Here is a 19,748-nt window from a genome sequence, read left to right on the forward strand (position 1 = left end):
AATGGTGTATGAGGCCTCTAATCCCACTTGAGACATATTGACCTTCAAGTGCACTACAACTAACACGGATGGAAGCATCAGTTAACGTTGACCATGTGTCAGATTTAGTCCAACCAAGTAAATTATCCACATGCAATTTTTTGTACTTTAATATTTTACCTTAGTTGTTTGCTAAATTCTTCTCACTTTATCATTGCAGGGCATGTTTATGCAGTTATTGCAGCTGAAGGCAATGAAGAAGGAACAAATTATTACCTGTGTCGTTGTGTGGACACAAAAAAGAAATTGGATGGCCTTGTGGTAGATGGAGAAAATATTGAGTACCCCACATGATCAGTAGTTGTTACTGGTACATGGCTTAGAATGTACCTAGTGAAGAAGTCTAACTTGCGGTTGTTCAAGGACTTCGAGACACATAGGAAGATTCTTCATTATTCTAACCTTGTTGTAGCTTCAAATGTTCATTTGATCAGATATGGGGCTAGACCACTAAACAAGAAACTATGGAAGGTTCGTGAGTCTGGCCATGAGGCCATACTAGACATGATAAAGAGTAGAGAAGATCCAGATGGTTCATTGGATTAAAAAATTGTAATATCAATCATATTTGGATATATGTACATGACTTATGTTTTTCGGCTACTCGAGACATTGTAATATAAAAAATTGTGTTTTTGTCTTGTTTTGTGTGATTTTATGTAAATAATGTCATTTTGGACCATTAGAGATCACATGGGATCATTTCGTGAAGTTTTAGGCTAATATGGTAAAAGATGTAAAAATTGTTCATTTGTTGTCAGTCACTCAAAGTGTGAAAAATTGTCAAAATTTGGTGTCATTTTCCTCAATGTTACTGACATGTAAGAATGATTCATCTGATCCTATGGGGTCGTGTTATGACACTCTAAAAAATCCTCTCTCGATTTAGGTAGACTCGGATCCAATTGCTCGTGGTGACACTTTCTCGGTTGCGACAAAAAAGCATTACATGAGTTCAATGAAAAGTTGCACAATGCCCCATCTTTCAATCCGCTCATCGCGACACCAAACCGTTAGCTCGTACGTGTTTGGGTGGCCAATTTTATGCCAAGAATGCCTTCGTTCCTCTATCGAACTCACCCGATCGATGTGGGCCACACCCTAGTAGCAAAATCCCTAAAGTGCTCAAAGTGTGAAAAATTGTCAATATTTGGCATCACGTTTCTTGACGCCTGGTAATCATAAGAATGATTCATCTTATTGTACAGGGTTGTGTTATGGCACTCTAAAAAATCCTCTCTCGGTTTAGGTAGACTCGGATCCAATTGCTCGTGGTGACACTTTCTCGATTACGACAAAAAGTGTTTGATGAGTTCAATGAAAAGTTGCACAATGCCCCATCTTTCAATCCACTCGTCACAGAACCGAACCGTCAGCTCGTACGCATCGGGGTGTCCATTCTTATGCTATGAATGCCTTCATTTTTCTCTCCAACTCATCCAATCATTGCGGGCCACACCCTAGCAAGGAAATCGCTTAAGTGCTCAAGTTGCTCAAAGTTGTCAATATTCGGCATCGCATTTCTCAGCGCCCGTTAATCATAAGAACAAGTTGTCTAATCCTATGGGGTTGTGTTATGGAACTCTAAAAATCCTCTCTCAGTTTAGGTAGACTCAGATCCAATTGCTCTTGGCAACACTTTCTCGGTTGCGACAAAAAGCGTCAGATGAGTTCAATGAAAAGTTGCACAATGCCCCATCTTTCAATCCGCTCGTCGTGGCACCAAACCGTTAGCTTTTATGCATCAGGATGGTCAATTTTACGCTAGGAATTCCTTCACTTTTCTCTCCAACTTGTTCGATTGTTGCGAGCCACACCCTAGCAGCAAAATCGCTTAAGTGCTCAAGTTGCTCAAAGTTGTCAATATTCGGCATCACATTTCTCGGCACCCGTTAATCATAAGAATGAGTCATTTGATCCTACAGGGTTGTTTTATGGCACTCTAAAAAAGCCTCTCTCGGTTTAGGTAGACTCAGATCCAATTGCTCTTGGTGACACTTTCTCGGTTGTGACAAAAGCGTCAGATGAGTTCAATGAAAAGTTGCACAATGCCCCATCTTTCAATTTGCTCGTTGCAGCACCGAACCGTCAGCTTGTACACGTCAGGGTGTCTAGGTTTACACTATTATTGCCTTTTTTTTCCTCTCCAACTCGTTTGATAGTTGCGGGCCACACCCTAGTAGCGAAATTGCTTAAGTGCTCAAGTTGCTCAAAGTTGTCAATATTTGGCATCGCGTTTCTCGGTGCCCGTTAATCATAAGAACAAGTTGTTTGATCTTAAAGGGTCATTTTATGGCACTTTAAAAAATATTCTTAGTTTAGGTCGACTCGGATCCAATTTATCGTGGTGATACTTTCTCGGTTGCGACAAAAAGCGTCAAATGAGTTCAATGAAAAGTTGCACAATGCCCCATCTTTCAATCTGCTCGTCGTGGCACCAAACCGTCAGCTCGTACGTGTCGAGGTGGCTAGTTTTATGCTATGAATTCCTTTTTTTTCTCTCTAACTCATCTGATCATTGCGGGCCACACCCTAGTAGCGAAATCGCTTAAGTGCTCAAGTTGCTCAAAGTTATCAATATTCGACATCGCGTTTATTGGTGCCCGTTAATCATAAGAACGAGTCATCTTATCCTACAGGGTAGTGTTATGGCACTCTAAAAAAGCCTCTCTCAGTTTAGGTAGACTCGAATCCAATTGCTCATGGCAGTACTTTCTCGATTGTGACAAAAAGCCTCAGATGAGTTCAATGAAAAGTTGCACAATAGCCCATCTTTCAATCCACTCATCATAGCACCAAACCATCAACTCGTATGCATCGGGTTGGTCAGGTTTACGCTAGGAATGCCTTCTTTTTTCTCTCCAACTCGTCTGATCGTTGCGGGCCACACCCTAGTAGTGAAATCGCTTAAGTGCTCAAGTTACTCAAAGTTGTCAATATTTGGCATCGCGTTTCTCAGCGCCAGTTAATCATAAGAATGAGTCATCTAATCCTACGAGGTCATGTTATGACAATCTAAAAAATCCTCTCTCAGTTTATGTAGACTCGGATCGAATTTCTCGTGGCAACACTTTCTCAGTTGTGACAAAAAGCGTCAAATGAGTTCAATGAAAAGTTGCACAATGCCCCATCTTTCAATCCACTCGTCGCGACATCGAACCGTCAGCTCGTACGCATTGGCATGGTCAAGTTTACACTAGGAATGCCTTTTTTTCTCTCCAACTCATCTGATCGTTGCATGCCACACCCTAACAACGAAATCGCTTAAGTGCTCAAGTTGCTCAAAGTTGTCAATATTCGGCATCGCGTTTCTCGATGCCTGTTAATCATAAGAACAATTCATATGATCCTACGGGGTCATGTTATGGCACTCTAAAAAACCCTCTCTTGGTTTAGGTAGACTCGAATCCGATTTCTCGTGGCGATACTTTCTCAGTTGCGACAAAAAGCGTTAGATGAATTCAATGAAAAGTTTTACAATGCCCCATCTTTCAATCCACTCATCGCAGAACCGAACTGTCAGCTCGTACACATCAGGTGGTTGGGTTTACACTAGTAATGCCTTCATTTTTTTCTCCAACTTGTCTAATCGTTGCGAGCCACACCCTAGTAGCAAAATCGCTTAAGTGCTCAAGTTGCTCAAACTTGTCAATATTTGGCATCGCATTTCTTGACGCCTATTAATCATAATAACGAGCCGTCTAATCCTATGAGGTCATGTTATGGTACTCTAAAAAATCCTCTCTCAGTTTAGGTAGACTCGGATCCAGTTGCTCATGGCGACACTTTCTCGGTTGCGACAAAAAGCGTCAGATGAGTTCAATGAAAAGTTGCACACTGCCCCATCTTTCAATCCGCTCATCGCAGCACTGAACCCTCAACTTGTATGCATCAGGATGGCTAGGTTTACGCTAGGAATGCCTTTGTTTTCCTCTCTAACTTGTCTGATCGTTGCGGGCCACACCCTAGTAGCGAAATCGCTTAAGTGCTCAAGTTGCTCAAAGTTGTCAATATTCGGCATCACATTTCTCGATGCCCGTTAATCATAAGAATGAGTCGTCTAATCCTACGGAGTCATATTATGGTACTCTAAAAAATCCTCTCTCGGTTTAGGTAGACTCGGATCCAATTGCTCATGGTGACACTTTCTCGGTTGCGACAAAAAAGCGTCACATGAGTTCAATGAAAAGTTTCACAATGCCCCATCTTTCAATCTGCTCACCGCGGCACCGAACCGTCAACAAATACGCATTGGGGTGGTCGAGTTTACACTAGGAACGCCTTCATTTTTCTCTCCAACTCGTCCGATCGTTGCGGGTCACACCCTAGCAATGAAATCGTGTAAGTGCTCAAGTTGCTCAAAGTTGTCAATATTTGGAATCACGTTTATCGGCGCTCGTTAATCATAAGAATGAGCCATCTGATCCTATGGGGTCATGTTATGGCACTCTAAAAAAGCCTCTCTCAGTTTAGGTAGACCCAGATCCAATTGTTCGTGGAAACACTTTCTCAATTGCGGCAAAAAGCGTTAGATGAGTTCAATGAAAATTTGTACAATGCCCCATCTTTCAATCCGCTCATCACGGAACCGAACCGTCATCTCGTACACGTCGGGGTGGTCGGGTTTACACTAGGAATGCCTTTTTTTTTTCTCTCCAAATCGACTGATCGTTGTGGGCCACACCCTAGCAGCGAAATCACCCTAGGGTATGCATTAGATGAATAGAAGTGTATGGGCTATGCAATTTTTTTAGAATGGGTATACAATGGTGTCTTACATTGTCTAATTTTTGTTCTTTCCATGTTTCCTTTATATAGTCTTATTTCGACTATAACTATTGAATTTGTGTTGATCTCCATAAGCTTGTGTCTTGGATTACAAACACATATTTAGGTTCAAAGCTTAAGTAACAATAAACTTTGTGCAATTATTCATTTAATCATTTGTACTACAATTATGGATAACCATGATAAATGATTTGCATTAACCAAAAAGATACGAATCCATACAACATTGTATACTGTTAAAACTATCAAATATATCCAATACAGACAACTAGGCTTGCCAAAAGCCATATGGACATAGAATGTCACGTATTCATAAAACCAAACATATGTTCAAAATTGCTATAAAGGCATACAACATGATATCCAATAAAGTCAAATAGGAGCTTGCGAAAAGCCATATGGACATAGAATGTCACGCATTCATAATACAAAACATGTTCAAAATTGTCATATAGGCATACAACATGGTATCCAATAAAGTCAAATGGGAGCTTGCCAAAATCCATATGGACATAGAATGTCACATATTCATAATACAAAACATATGTTCAAAATTGCCATATAGGCATACAACATAGGACCCTATTCTATTCATTTCCCTCTAGGGGAAGGAAATAGATCATGAGATATCTTTGCTTGTCGAGGGGATGTAGATGCATATGATGCAGGTGTCTTTTGAGTACGCCCACTCGACCCTCCTCTCCAGAATTTTTTGTAACTCCACCTAATACAATGAAAAGAATGATGTTAGCATATACAAAAATTAAATTTTAGAATGACATATAATAGAATAGTCACTTACCGCATACAAATAATCATGATGTTCATCCACAACAGGTGCACGTTCATCATCTAGAGTGACAAGCCCCTCCTGTAAGCATCACAATATAGATTAAACTAAATACAAGTGTCATTAAAAATTTCAATAACATATTATTAAGATAACAAATGTAATGCTAAATTTTATAAATTTACAAATATGTCTCATACTTATGTCAAAGCAGTTGAACTTGCTACTGTTGCAGCAACACCGTGCTCCATTGACGCATGGATAGCAGGAGGAATGTCTAATGTCAACATCTGAAAATTAAATGAAGTATATTGATTAATCACCAAAACTATCTATATTATTTAATAACAACATTAAAGATAAATTGATTACCTGGGTGAAAGATTGTTGATGAAATACACTGCGAGGTGTTTATGTTGAAGCTCTAGCATCAAACTATTTGACATCCAAAATGAGTAATTAGAAAATCATTCACATAAGGTTCAACTATCTACATATAATAATTATATTTCTTCACACGTTGTATACCTATGGAGTCGACAAAGTCGTGAAAAAGGGTGTTGCAAGAATGTTGCTAGTATTGTGAACACTTTGACCCTGATTTTTTATCATAATAATTTACTAATTTAGATATATTCTCAAATTTCCATATAAGATTTAATAAAAAGAATGAAATGAACTTGTAATGAAATTCACCTGGGTATCAATGCCAAATGTTTCGTTCAACAAGGATCCTATCATGACAATGTTCTTTGTAGCAAACTTCGCTCGTGCACGTGCATTCTCAGAACTATTAGGATCATAAGTGCAAAGAGAACCACAAGATTGACAAAAATGAGCTGGAACTCGATGCCTAGAAGAATCACCATCATCACTCGCATCACCCTCTACTAGAGGCCTAGCATATCGTATAAGGGTCTGAGTGAGTGAGCTAATGGAGTCTAGAGTTTCGACCTCAATACTCTCCTTCACAATGGAAGGAATAATAACATGCTCCACCATAGGTCTGGCCAAGGGTCTTGGTGGGAGATTTGGGTCACACTATGCACCCTCTCTATCATGTGAGGAACCCCCACCTCTACCTTGGAAATCTAGAAAATCAAAATAGTTTGGGATCTCATTAAGGACAAACTCACAGTACAGTTTTCTCAAAAAGTATTAGGGTACCTCATGATTATTGCATGGGGGCTGATCAAATACCATCCACCACCTATCCCAAAAATTATTCTTAATCCCTTCATGATGACACCAATGAATAGGGAATCTTCTACATCCAGGGTGTAAAGGTTGATTCGTTTGGGGGTCCATAAAAAGAGCACACAAGTCAAATTTATTAATTTTCTTTTTCTTCATTGCCGCATATGATAATTTGTCAGCATAAAATTGCTTTTGTTCTTCCTTCTTACTGGACCAAAAATTTATTTTCTCACTCACGGATTGTATGTGAGATACAATAGATTGCAAAGAACTGGCAAGGTTTGTCCTATGGGAGTTTGCTCCAATGGGATCTTTTCGCCTTATGATTAAACCTTCAAGCTCTTTTTGGCTATTTTCTATTTGACCTAATAGGTTTTCCTGTGTACCTATGGGATGTCTAGGGATTTTAGGAGGTTCTTGATGTGCTTCTTCTTCAATATGGTCTTCATGAGGAGGTGATTGAGTGTTTTCAACATTTTCTTATCTAATCTCATTTCTTGATAATGAAAATAAATTTAAATCAATAAACCTAGTTTAATCTTCAAATTAATAAAAAAATGACAATAAGAAAACAAAAATACATACCTCTTCGAGCTCTTTGATGGTGTGGCAGAATTTTGATGAGAGATGGACAACTTAGTGCCCAATATCAAGCTTCTACAAAGGGTGAGCACAAGAAAATGGCACCCCAAATCGCCAAAATGCGGGTTCGGGAATGCAGAATGCATCTTAAATGCGGACTTGGGTTTTTTTTAAGTTTGAAAAGGTCATAAGGCGCATGCCTTATGACCATTTTTTATTTTTTTTGAAGTGTGGCACCTTTTTGGTACCACAACTTCATGCATATATCCAAGGGTGGGTTGATGTTTGCCTTTGTTTTGCCATCTTCATTTGTCATTTGAGTGTTCCTTCCATGACATTAGCCTCATGATGTGTGTTAAGTGAGTGTTCTTTCCACGACACTATGTACTTTCTCTGCACCTTTGATGTTCCTGGTCCTTCGTCATGCAGTTCTTGTTGGCCATCATTTTCAGTGAGCCTGTCCCTCACCCTTGTCTACATTATGGGGGGGTTTCTCCTATTGTTCTAATGCTTCCTTTGGTTCGTTGGATCAGCTCTTCAGGCTTTGGTGTTTGATACCATCTGTATCTTCAATTTTAGTTGTTTGCCTTTGTTTGCCATCTGATTCGAGTAGTGTTATTTGAGGGCACTCATGCAGATTACAATCTTCTCTACCTGATCATCTTCTATTTTAGTGGAGGTTCTTCAGATCAACATTTTTTCTTCAACAGTGTTTGTAGGTTCTTCATGCTTCAATGATTCTTCTTCTCTTCTCTTGTTCCTATCTTTTTGGAACATTCTTGTTTGGAGGCTTCTTTAGTCCTTCACTTGCTTTTTTCCATCTCTTTTTGGAGTAGAGTTTTTTTCCCACGTGGTTTTCTCTTTTTCTCTAATTCATAGAGATTTGGTTGTGATTGGGTACCTCATTAGGCATTATTGTTGGGACCCAAATTTTTTGCCTTCATCATGTAGTTGCATTTTTTGCTTCATGCATTTAGTTTTTTATCTACTCCCTAAGTTCATCTTAAGGGGGGGTGCTAGAGTTATCTTGTATCAGTTAATAGTTATTTATTTAATTATTAGTCTGTTATACTCTATGCTTAAGCTAAACTTAGGCATTTAATAATATTGTAGGTATTTAATAATATTCTAATTATTAAATACACTTTATCCCTTTAGAGTTTATTTAGGGTTGCACACCTTTAGGGTTGCTAATATCCTTTATAAGGATTGTATTGTACTTTTTCATTAATTGGTTCCCTCTCTGAATGATAATCTTTTTCTTCAGAGCCATTATTGTGTTTTTGTCTCCAATCTTCTCTTGTGACAAATATTTTGCTAACAGGTGTTCTTGGGATCTCTAAAGTTGTATTTTCTCAACTTCTTCATATATATGTGTGTGTGTGTGTGTGTGTGTGTGTGTGTGTGTGTGTGTGTGTGTATGTATCTGTATGTGTGTTTGTATATATATATATATATATTTACAAACACACATACAGATATATTTGTCCTTTTTTAGTCTTTTCTTGTTTTTTAGTTGCTTATTGTGTCCGGTTAAAAAAAAAAAATTGTTATGTGTGTGTGTGTTTCTATTTATATACATATACATATACATATGAATACATACATAAATGCATACATACTTTAATGCCCCTCCCTTAATCAGGCTCTATTTAATCTAGTTTGATTATGAATGGTGTTATGTGGTTGTTCATGTTCTATGCTTTTGGATCGATGGATAATGATGATTTATATGATGATGACTATAAGGTGTTAGGTGATGTTAGCTATGTTTAGTTAGCTAGATGATTACTGAGATGAATGATATATGCGTTCGTTATAATTCTATCATCATGCTTATCGATTTTTACTTGATTTGATGTATAATGTGTCCTTTCTTGATGTGTTTGGGTGAAAGGGAAAAGTGTTATACTACTCCTTGCGGGGAAGCTACGTCACTTCCATTCCCTTTTCATGGTATGTGGTTATATAGATTATATGTATATGCTCAATAGTTTGTTTATGCAGTCATAGCTACCAAGCATCAATTCCACCTAAATCTTCAGGTCTGAGCATGCTCTATGACCCAATGATAATGTTGGAAATTTGGAGTTATCAGTCAGACCCTCAACATGATCATCGTTCCCATGGGAACGAGATTCTTGTCAAGTATCCTTGTGGTTGTCGATAGTTTTGTGGTTGACTGATCATGCCTTGTTAGCCTTTGTATCTTGTAGTCTGTAGTCCGTTATTCTTGAGTGTACATTAATAAATTATTTAATAATAAATTTTAAGTAAGAGAGGTAATATTATTACTTTATTGTATTGAGCATTAATGGTTAAATTAATTAATTAATTAATTGATTATGTGTTCGATCTTAAATAAAACTAATTTAATTGGCTAAATGACTTAATTTATTTTACTCTTGTTGAAAATGAATATTTTAAAAGGAATTAAATATTTAAGTGGGTATTTTTTTATTGCACTTTCGAAAAATCTATTAAATAGTAATTTATATATAAATTTGTTTTGAAATTGATTTGTTTGAATGTGTAAATGGGAGTTTCAATTTTTAATTAATTAATTATTGAGTTAGTGGGATATTATCTTGGCATGCAACATTAATGGGGAGTTACAATTTTGGAGAGGGTTACCTTCCTGTTTTTTCGAAAAAACAAGGGGGGGGGGGATATTGGTTTCTCATGAAAGTTCTTGGCTATGAAAATTTGAGGGAAATTTGGGTTTTTTTTTTCGGAATCATCATATTGGGGAAATCTTTTGTAAGGAAATTTGGGTTTTGAATCTGGAATTGATCTGAAACCTTGAAGAGGCTCTGGAATCTAACTTGTTGGAGGAACTCATTTGTAGATCGCTCTGCAATGCCAAAAAAACCTTCATCGAGCTTTGGTCTCCAGGTTGGAGTTGTTTCTCTGATTTTGCCTCTGTAGAATAATGAACTAAAATTTTCAATAGGAATTTCAATTCATAGAGTCTTCATTCTTACTCTCTGATTTTTCCCTCGTTTGTCAATCTTGCAATGCATGTTAATTGTATGTGTAAAATTAATTCCAAAAGAGATATATATTGCTCTATTTCATTTTCTTTTGATGTTTGAATTTGAATTCCCTCTTTTAATATTTAATAATCAGATGGATTAGGGAGCTAGCTCTTCTTTTGTTGACCTCGGATTTTAATATGCATGCTTCATTTCATTGTTTCCTTCTTGTTGTCCAATTTTGGCCTCTATGTTAACCGATCTCCACCGGATCTCTGTGTTAAAACTTTTCATGCATGTGTTGTGTGTTGATTGACTGACTCTATGGTCAATATCATCCTCATTACTGTCATGTTATACCATAGATTCTACATTTGCATCTGTTTTGTTTCAATCCTGGTATGCCCCGTAATTGTTTTGATGTCTGATTATGGTTCGGTGAATTCGCATCTTTTTTAATTGGTGTACAATCATTTCTCAAACCGGCATGCAGAACGGCTCTGACATTAGCTAATTGTGGTTTATGATATTACCGATTCCCTTGGTTATTTAAGTTTATTGTTTTATTAGAGAATGGATGTTTTAGATTTTATCAATTTTACTATTATCGACTTGCTTGAATATTTTGTTTTATAGCTTTAAATTTGTTATTGTTTCTTTTTATATTATGATTTCTTTTTTTGGTGTGTATGTTTGGCGTGGTCTTCACTCTACCCACGCAATGGGAGACCACGGTTGTGGAAGCTCTACCCACGTCGTGGGTGTCCACGGTTGTGGGGGTATTGGTCCCACAGTCTGTGGGTCCCTGTAGAGTCGGTCATAAATGAATTCATGTTGTTAAATTTGCACTTTATTTTATTTTATTTTGTCTATTACAATTATAGTATGGTTAATGTAGTTATAATTCTTAATGTATATGTATTTAGATAAACATGGATAGAATTAATCAATGAGTTTTATTATTCATAAAGTAAAGGTATATTGGAATATTGATAAAATGAAAATATGTATGCTTTTGTTGTCAATGCTTTGTAATATAAGTTCTGGCTTAGATGAATTTAGATTTGTATTTGGCATCATGACTTTGGGTGTGTTATGTGTTTTATGTTTATTCTAGTCTCTTTTCCTTCTAGAGGTGTTGTGATGTGAGTTGATCTATTTGGTTATTTGTAAAACCTCTAGTTTGGTTCAGATTGGGATATTAAATTTAAATTAACTAAAATTGATTAGTGTAAAGTAAAAGTTAAGGTTGTATTGCAGAATTTTAAATTGTGACTTAGTCCTCTCTTGTACAACACGATATGTCCTTAACTTGCCTAAGGCTTACCTTTGATGTGGAGTTGATTATTATTATTCTGGAATCACGGGGTTGTGGTATTAAAGCATTTTGTTCCAGGGGATGTTGAGTCCTTTATTGCGTATGGATATTCTTCATCTCTTGATGTAATTGTATCAGTGTCTTTGCATGTCTTAAAATGCTAGATGGTCATTCCTATCTTGTGATTGTTTCTTCTTAGTTCAAACTTTGTTCTAACAAGGGATTTAAGCCTTCCTATGGTCGAGACCTTGTCACCTTGAGTTGTGAGTGTCATTGGTCTTGTGTTGTTTTTGGTTTCCTAAGTGAAAGTCAAGGGGGAGTGCCTCTCATTGAGGGTCGGGACCCAAAGAGGTCATCAGGGTAACTCAATGAGAACTTTGTAATCAAGTGGAAATTTAACTAATGAACTTGGGTGGGTAACTAGTTCACATTAAAAAGATTAATTGGTGCATATCTTACTCTTGGATGCTTGTTTAGGTTCAGGGTGATGAGATAAGGCTTGGAATGGCGTCCACCAATCTTGTCCCTTTCAAAGGTTGATGTGGTCCACTAGTGCTTGTATGGGGGTCGGGGGTCGGTAGAGGTTGCCAGGGTAATCTAGGATGGGGGTCGGGACCTAGTGAAGACTCACCAAGGTAACTCATGACAACCTGGTGATGACACTCTCCCCTATTGCATACCTAGTGGTTTCTTATGCTACTTATCATTTTGTGGATTGTTTGGGCCTCTATAAGTTGGTTGATTTACTTATGAGTCTCCTTTGATTATAGTCCTTTGTGTCTCTTATGATTATAGTCTTGTGAGTGCTGGCATTAAACACTCATATCATAATGGTAGATGTTGTCATTGATGGCAACAAGGTTAAACAAGGTTCTACAGGTTCAACCGGCAATAGACTTCACCTACCGGCATCCAGTTTACACCGGCAGCAAATCATACCAGCATTCCAGGCCGACTTGACAATAGTATTGATAATGTGAAATAAATTGTAATATAAACTATAATTGTATGGCCGACATATTGTATTGTAATGACTCATATATCTATGAGTTCTTGTAGGTCATTTGGTAAGAAGTATGTAATGAATATATGAAGTAAGTAGTAATATTGACAACATACCAGCTAGGGTTTTTGGCAGAGGCAAAACCGGTATCAGACAGAGCATAATAAAGAACTCATTCAGCATTTTGATGCAAGTTGTAAGAGTTCAATTTTGTGTTTACATTAGTGTGATGTTGTAGTCAGTGAGACTCCACTTTTGTTGTTGAGCAGTGAGCTCTAGGTAGTTGGCCTTCCTGCATGTGCAGGCCCCTTTTGTACTAAGTAATATTTATTCATATTGGCCAGTGAGTAAATATTGTGGGTCACAAATCCCATCGAGGTTTTTCCCTTACTGGGTTTCCTCACCAAAATATATGTGTTATGGTGTGCATTGATGTTGATTCTTTTGTTTCTCTTTAATGCATTATTGTTTTCTTACTGGTATATTAGTTTTAGTTACAGAATTGCAAATAAGTTTAAATTTTTCATTTACCGGTCAAACATTGATTCACCCCCCCCCTCCTCTCAGTGTCTTTGGGATTAACCAAGTATCTAACAATTGGTATCAGAGCCTGGTCCTCTATTTGCAGAAGCCTAACAGCTTGAGGAAGATTCTGAAACTGGTACCGATGGAAAGTTTGAGACAACAATTGGAAGCGGCTCTTGAAGATTTTGATGCAGAAAAATTAAAGAATATCAAACTGGAAGAAGAACTCAGATCTGCTCAAGAACTCATCAAAGCACTTCAAGATAACCTATTCATAGCAAAGAATAAGAGAAAAGAATTACATGTGCAACTGCAAAAACAAGATGATGAAGAAAAAGAAACGCTCAGAGATATTGCAGAGAAACTAAGACAAGAGAACAGTAACATGAAGAATGAGATGCAAGATTTAACCATGAGAATATGTAATTATATTGAAGACAAAAAGAAGAATCGGGAATATTTGGCCCGACGACTTAATGAAAGATCAAATGAATCTACAATGCTTAGTTATGAAATTGATATGCTTAAAACATAGTTGATTCAGATGAAACATGACAAAGAGGAAGTTATGAGAAAAGTTAGCACTCTGGAAGGTGAGTCGGTCTCTACAAATGAATACAAGGACAAATTCAAAAAGAGTTCAGACAAGCTTGATGATATGCTGAAAAGTCAAAAACCTGATGGAGAAACAGTTGGACTTGGATTTGAACATGGAGAAAGTTCTGGAACTGCAAACAATCATGATCACAGCAAATCGGTAAGGTAACCCAATGCTTATAAATTCAATGGCAAATGTTTTAATTGCAACAAATTTGGTCACAGAGCAAATCAATGTAGATATAGGAATAATCAGAATACAAACTCATCCACGATCAATGTTCCAAATGCAATAAACATGGTCATAACTCAAACAATTGCAGAATGAATTTAAAATGCTATGCTTGTGGTAGATTTGGACATCTATCTAATCAATGCAGAACTCAAACTGGGAAAGGTTATGGAAAAGCTATTCAAAGAAACAATGTAACCTGTTATGCATGCAACAAGATTGGGCATATTGCAAGATTTTGCAAAAGCAAGAATGTACCAGCAAACAACAAAGGATCTAATGAAAAAGGCAAGGAAAAGGTGAATGAAATCAAGCAAGAATTCACTAAACAATGGGTCAAGAAGAGAGATCAGAGAAATGATGAATCTAGCTCTGCATCGGCAGAACAGAGCAATCCTGCACTGGTAGGAGATTCTTCATCTAACTAAGGAATAATCCTTAGGGGTAAGGCAACTAATTGAAGATCATGCATTTTATTATCAGATGGTGGTAAGAAGTCATAATTCTTCTTTACCGACACATATGTTGAGTTACATAACCGACGAAGCATTTAATGCGGTTCTTAAGTAAACTTTTTGGCTATAAAGCATTGAAATTTCTCATTTCGATTCACTAAGCATTCAAGTATTCAAAGAGCACAGAAGTAGAGCACATGCATTCAAAAGGCAAAGCATCAAATATTTTCAAGGCATCCAAGGTTTTCACTTAAAAGGTATTTATTTTACGACATGGCTTCTTCATCTTCCTTTCCTAAATTCATTACAAACCCTACTGTTGTGGAGAATATCAAACGTCCTAGACCAGTCTTTAAGAAAATCCCTAAGATAGCTAAGATGGATGACTCTATTGGAGCATTTTCAAAAATTCCAAAGGGAGTTGCATTTGCAAAAGACCCTAGGGCATACATTCAATGTAATATTGAAGATTTAGGGTCTAAGGATATAAATAACATGTTTATGAATGTCATTACAAACAAACAAGGTGTAATCAAACATAAACATAAGATTGTGGAAGATTTAGAGTTGGTAGACATCCTTCATATGCCTGAATTCAAAGATGAAACTATTTGATATGTTCTTAGTAGAGTTCACGGTGAATTCTTATGGCTAGACTCAGTTTAGAAAATCACTAAGGAAGCAATTAGGGTTGTTATAGGTTTACCCTCTATCGGCATAAGGCCTGAGAAGAAGAAGAAAATTCCAAACAAAGAGGTTATGGACTTAACCGACACTACATCTGATAATAGATCACTCAAGGTTAGCGACATAACTGATAACAATGTTAAATATGCTAGTATGGTTATTGGATATAAGGTGGCACATACAAATAGGTTGAATTTTGTTTCCAGTGTATGCATTCATAGTTCTTATGAGATGGTAAAGAACAATGCTAAAATTGACATTTGTGAGTGGTTGAAAGATGAATTGATAGAAAATTTGGACAAAATCAAAGGTGACAAAAAGGGAACCTTCAAATTTAGAAATTTAATTGTATGTTTAATGCTATACTTCTCGAAGGAGATTCCCGACATAGGGCATAGAGACTTTGCCTATGATATTTCTGTTGGAAAATAGATTAAGGAGGCAATTACCGGCATGGGTTCAAAAGGAGACAAGCAGGTAAAGGATTACTTCAAAAACGTTCAAGCTAAAATGAAGCAAAGGGAAAGAATCCCTCAAAATATTGTTGATAAATATGAAAAACATATATGCTTTGTTATTAAGAGAGATGAATTATGGATGGAAGCAGCTAAACCTAGAACTGTCTGGGTAACTGAGATGGGATATGAAGTGGACTCAAACATTTTCGAATCTTATGCCAAAATACTTCTAGATGCACCACTGGAACCTAGTGAAAATATCTTTGGCACTGCTGAGACCATAGAAAAAGATGTTGATATTCAGAAGCAAAGGAAGAAAAGAGATAAAATATTGAAATATGCTTCAAAGTTTGTTAAAGTTGTTACAAAGGGATTGTTGAAACTTGATTCGATGAGTGGTGTTGCTGAAAAAGAAAGAAAATCTAAACAGCAACTGGTAACACATGTTTCCCCTATTGTTACCTCATCTAACTCTGATAGTGACAAGGCTGCAAAATTTAAAAGGGTGGATAGGAAGAAGAGAAAATCCTCACCAGCACCTGCTCCATCACCTAAGAAGACAAGGACACTTAGAAAGAAAGAATAGGCTATGAGAGAGCCTAGTGGTCCGAAGAAGAAGGTTACACAGAAGAAACCAAAACTAAAGGTATCTAATACTCTTTCCCTAGAAGAGCTTCTTAATGAAATAACTCAGGATGGAAATCTCAGTAATGTTAGTAAGTTTTATCATTCTTTTAAAGATTCAGATAAAGACACTATTGAAGAGAGCATAATTTTGTACTTAGATATATATAAGAAATTTCTTATTGAAGTCATTGATGTTCTCCCTAATGACTTATATCTGAGACTTGAAGCTAAAAGAATGTCTACTATGAAATTGGATAAGAAATAGCGTTCCAATCAAGCTTTTCTATGTTGCTTTTGTGTGTGCCCTACAATTCTATGGATAAACCTGCGCCACCTGAATGATAAAGTGGGATAGTAGTATTCATGTTGAAGGTTGAAGCACTATTGGTTGTTCAGCCAGTTAAATCTAGACAAGAAATAGATGAATTGATAGCTGAAGCTAACAGAACTATTTTTACAAGTGGTCACCGGCAAGTAAGCCTCATGGCCAGCAGAATAAAGGAAATAGCAGATGAGATAGTAGATAAATGGGATATTTTCTCTATGGAGAAAGAGAAAAGAGAAGAAAAATAGAGACAAAAGGTTGACAAATATTTTATTGAGGTATACCAAAAAGGAGATAAAGGAAAGAATAAGGTTGGCAGTGTACCTGACTTCACAATAAAAGATAACTTACCCCCACCGGCAGTAGCAGAGACACTAGAAGATGTACAGAATCAGTTCAAAGAAAAGATATTAGAGGAAGTAAAAATAGATGATGTTGATCCCGAGTCAAACATTCTATTTACAATGAATGTTGACACTCGGGGCATCAATATTGTAATGGATAATACCTCTATTTCATAAAGTTTTGAGGAGAATAAATCTGAATCTATAAATGTTGAGATCTTTGACTCACCAGTCAAGGTAGTTGACACTCAACAGAATGTTGAGATACCGGCAGAGAATAAGAGTGAGAGCAAGGAAGAGGAAGTGGTTAAGGTAGTTGAACAGATAACAAGAGAAGAGAAGAAACTTAATGCAAAACCTAGCACTTCTCCCAGTACTTCCACTGTGGATTTCAGACTAGCGGCTGTCACCAAAGTAATTTTGGATTCTATAAAGAAAATAATGGAATGTAATGCCTTAGCATTCAAGGCTATAGATGAATCTCTATCGATTTTGCAAATGATTGCACCGGAGTGCCAGGTAGATCACATTGTTGGCTCAATAGGTAAATTGGACACATTGTCTAAATTCATTTCTACTAACATTCAAACATTAGACAAAATAAATGAGGAGACTATTCAAGAAAGAGTTAATAAAGAAAAGGAAGAATTCTTTGGTAAAACCATAAAATATTATAATCAGCAGATTGATTCATTGCTACCCGCATTGAATTCCACTATTTTGGAATATAAGGAATTATACCGAGAAGCTTGCAAACCTCATCATTTAACTAAAGATATTGATGATCAAATCAGGAAAACTCAAAAGGAGATTGATGATATTGTAGATAACATAATTGGTTCTTCGGAACTAACATCAGTCTTAGATCAGGAAATGGCTATTTATGAGGAAAAGATTGAAAAAATAGAAAAAGAAAAGGCTAGATTGAAAATGAAAACCCAGGAGTTGAAGAATAAGCTTGGTCCAAGATTGGACAATCTACTAACTCGCCAGAATGAACTATCCAAGACAACAATTCAAGGAGATAGATCACCGGAACAACAAATGCACTATCTTACCAGGATGATCAAGCAGACTAAAGCAATAATTACTGACAGTACAAAGTTCATGTAGGGTCTTAACTTAGTTCTTGCAGATACTTTTTAGATTGTACATAACAAACTTTAGGTATCTAGGTAATTTTTGAATTTTTTATACTTTTGACATCCTTTGTCATTGATGTCCAAGGGGGAGTGGTATAGTGAGAAAAATGTACAGAGTAAGGCATGGTGAAAAGTGAATAGATGGAGATCATTTGCTCAGGGGGAGCACTCTCAGTTTTTGGTTTTTAATTTTTCTCATGAGTGTTGCCATCAATGCCAAAGGGGGACATTGTTGGCATTATACACTCATATGAGAATGGTAGATGTTGTTATTGATGGAAACAAGGTTCAACCAACAATCGACTTCACCTACCGGCACTGAAAGATACAACAAGGTTTATTCACACCAACATCCAGTTTACACCGGTAGCAAATCACAACGGCATTCCAGGCCGACTTGACAATAGTATTGATTATGCGAAATAAATTGTAATATAAACTATAATTGTATGGCCGACATATTGTATTTTAATGACTCATATATCTATGAGTTCTTTTAGGTCATTTGGTAAGAAGTATGTAATGAATATATGAAGTAAGCGTTAATATTGACAGCATACTGGCTAGGGTTTTTGGTAGAGGCAGAACCGGTATCAAACAGAGCATAACAGAGAACTCATCCATCATTTTGATGCAAGTTGTAAGAGTTCAATTTTGTGTTTACATCAGTGTGATGTTGTAGTCAGTGAGACTCCACTTTTGTTGTTGAGTAGTGAGCTCTAGGCAGTTGACCTTCCTGTATGTGCAGGCCCCTTTTGTACTGAGTAATATTTATTCATATTTGCCAGTGAGTAAATATTGTGGGTCACAAATCCCACGAGGTTTTTCCCTTACCGGGTTTCCTTGCCAAAATATCTGTGTTATGGTGTGCATTGATGTTGATTCTTTTGTTTATCTTTACTGCATTATTGTTTTCTTACCAGTATATCAATTTCAGTTACAGAATTGCAAAAAAGTTTAAATCATTCATTTATCGATTAGACACTGATTCACCCCCCCCCCCTCTCAGTGTCTTTGGGATTAACCAAGTATCTAACAATGCGTCTCTTATGATATTAGTCATGTGAGTCTCTTGTGATTATAGTCTTGTGAGTCTATGTGAGTCATGTTGTACCCTTGTATCCTTGCCTCCATCTAGCAGGTCTGACTACTATCTCCTAGCACGAGGGGTGCACCTAATGGTACCACATGTTTGGGTGGAGTGATGTTTGCACCCATTGGGTCTTGATCATCCTTCAACATGTCCGTGGTGGTTCGAGTAAAGAATGAAGACCTTCTTGATGGATCCAGATTTATGTATTAATTTCATTATTGTACTCTTGGAGATTATATCCTCATGGATATCTTGTATTGCAGTTGTTTATCATATGTATATTCTCTTGGCAATGTAATATGTATCTTGAATGTTATAATATGCAACGTTAATATAGTTAATGGTGTTCCTCACGTTCATGTATGTTGGGATAATGTTATTACTTAAGTAACAACATTGTGGGGCCTTGAGGACTATTGTTAGTAGTTGCTTTTTTTGTGCATCTATTCTTATCATGTTGTATGTAACTCATTGCATATGTATAATTTTTCCTTTAAAAAAAAATGTTCGCATTTTCATTGTTTTTATTTGATTAGCCCTATGGGCCTCATAGCAGGGCGTTACACTTGGT

This window comes from Cryptomeria japonica, chromosome 4 (assembly GCF_030272615.1).
Source record: "Cryptomeria japonica chromosome 4, Sugi_1.0, whole genome shotgun sequence".
Taxonomy (NCBI): Eukaryota; Viridiplantae; Streptophyta; class Pinopsida; order Cupressales; family Cupressaceae; genus Cryptomeria; species Cryptomeria japonica.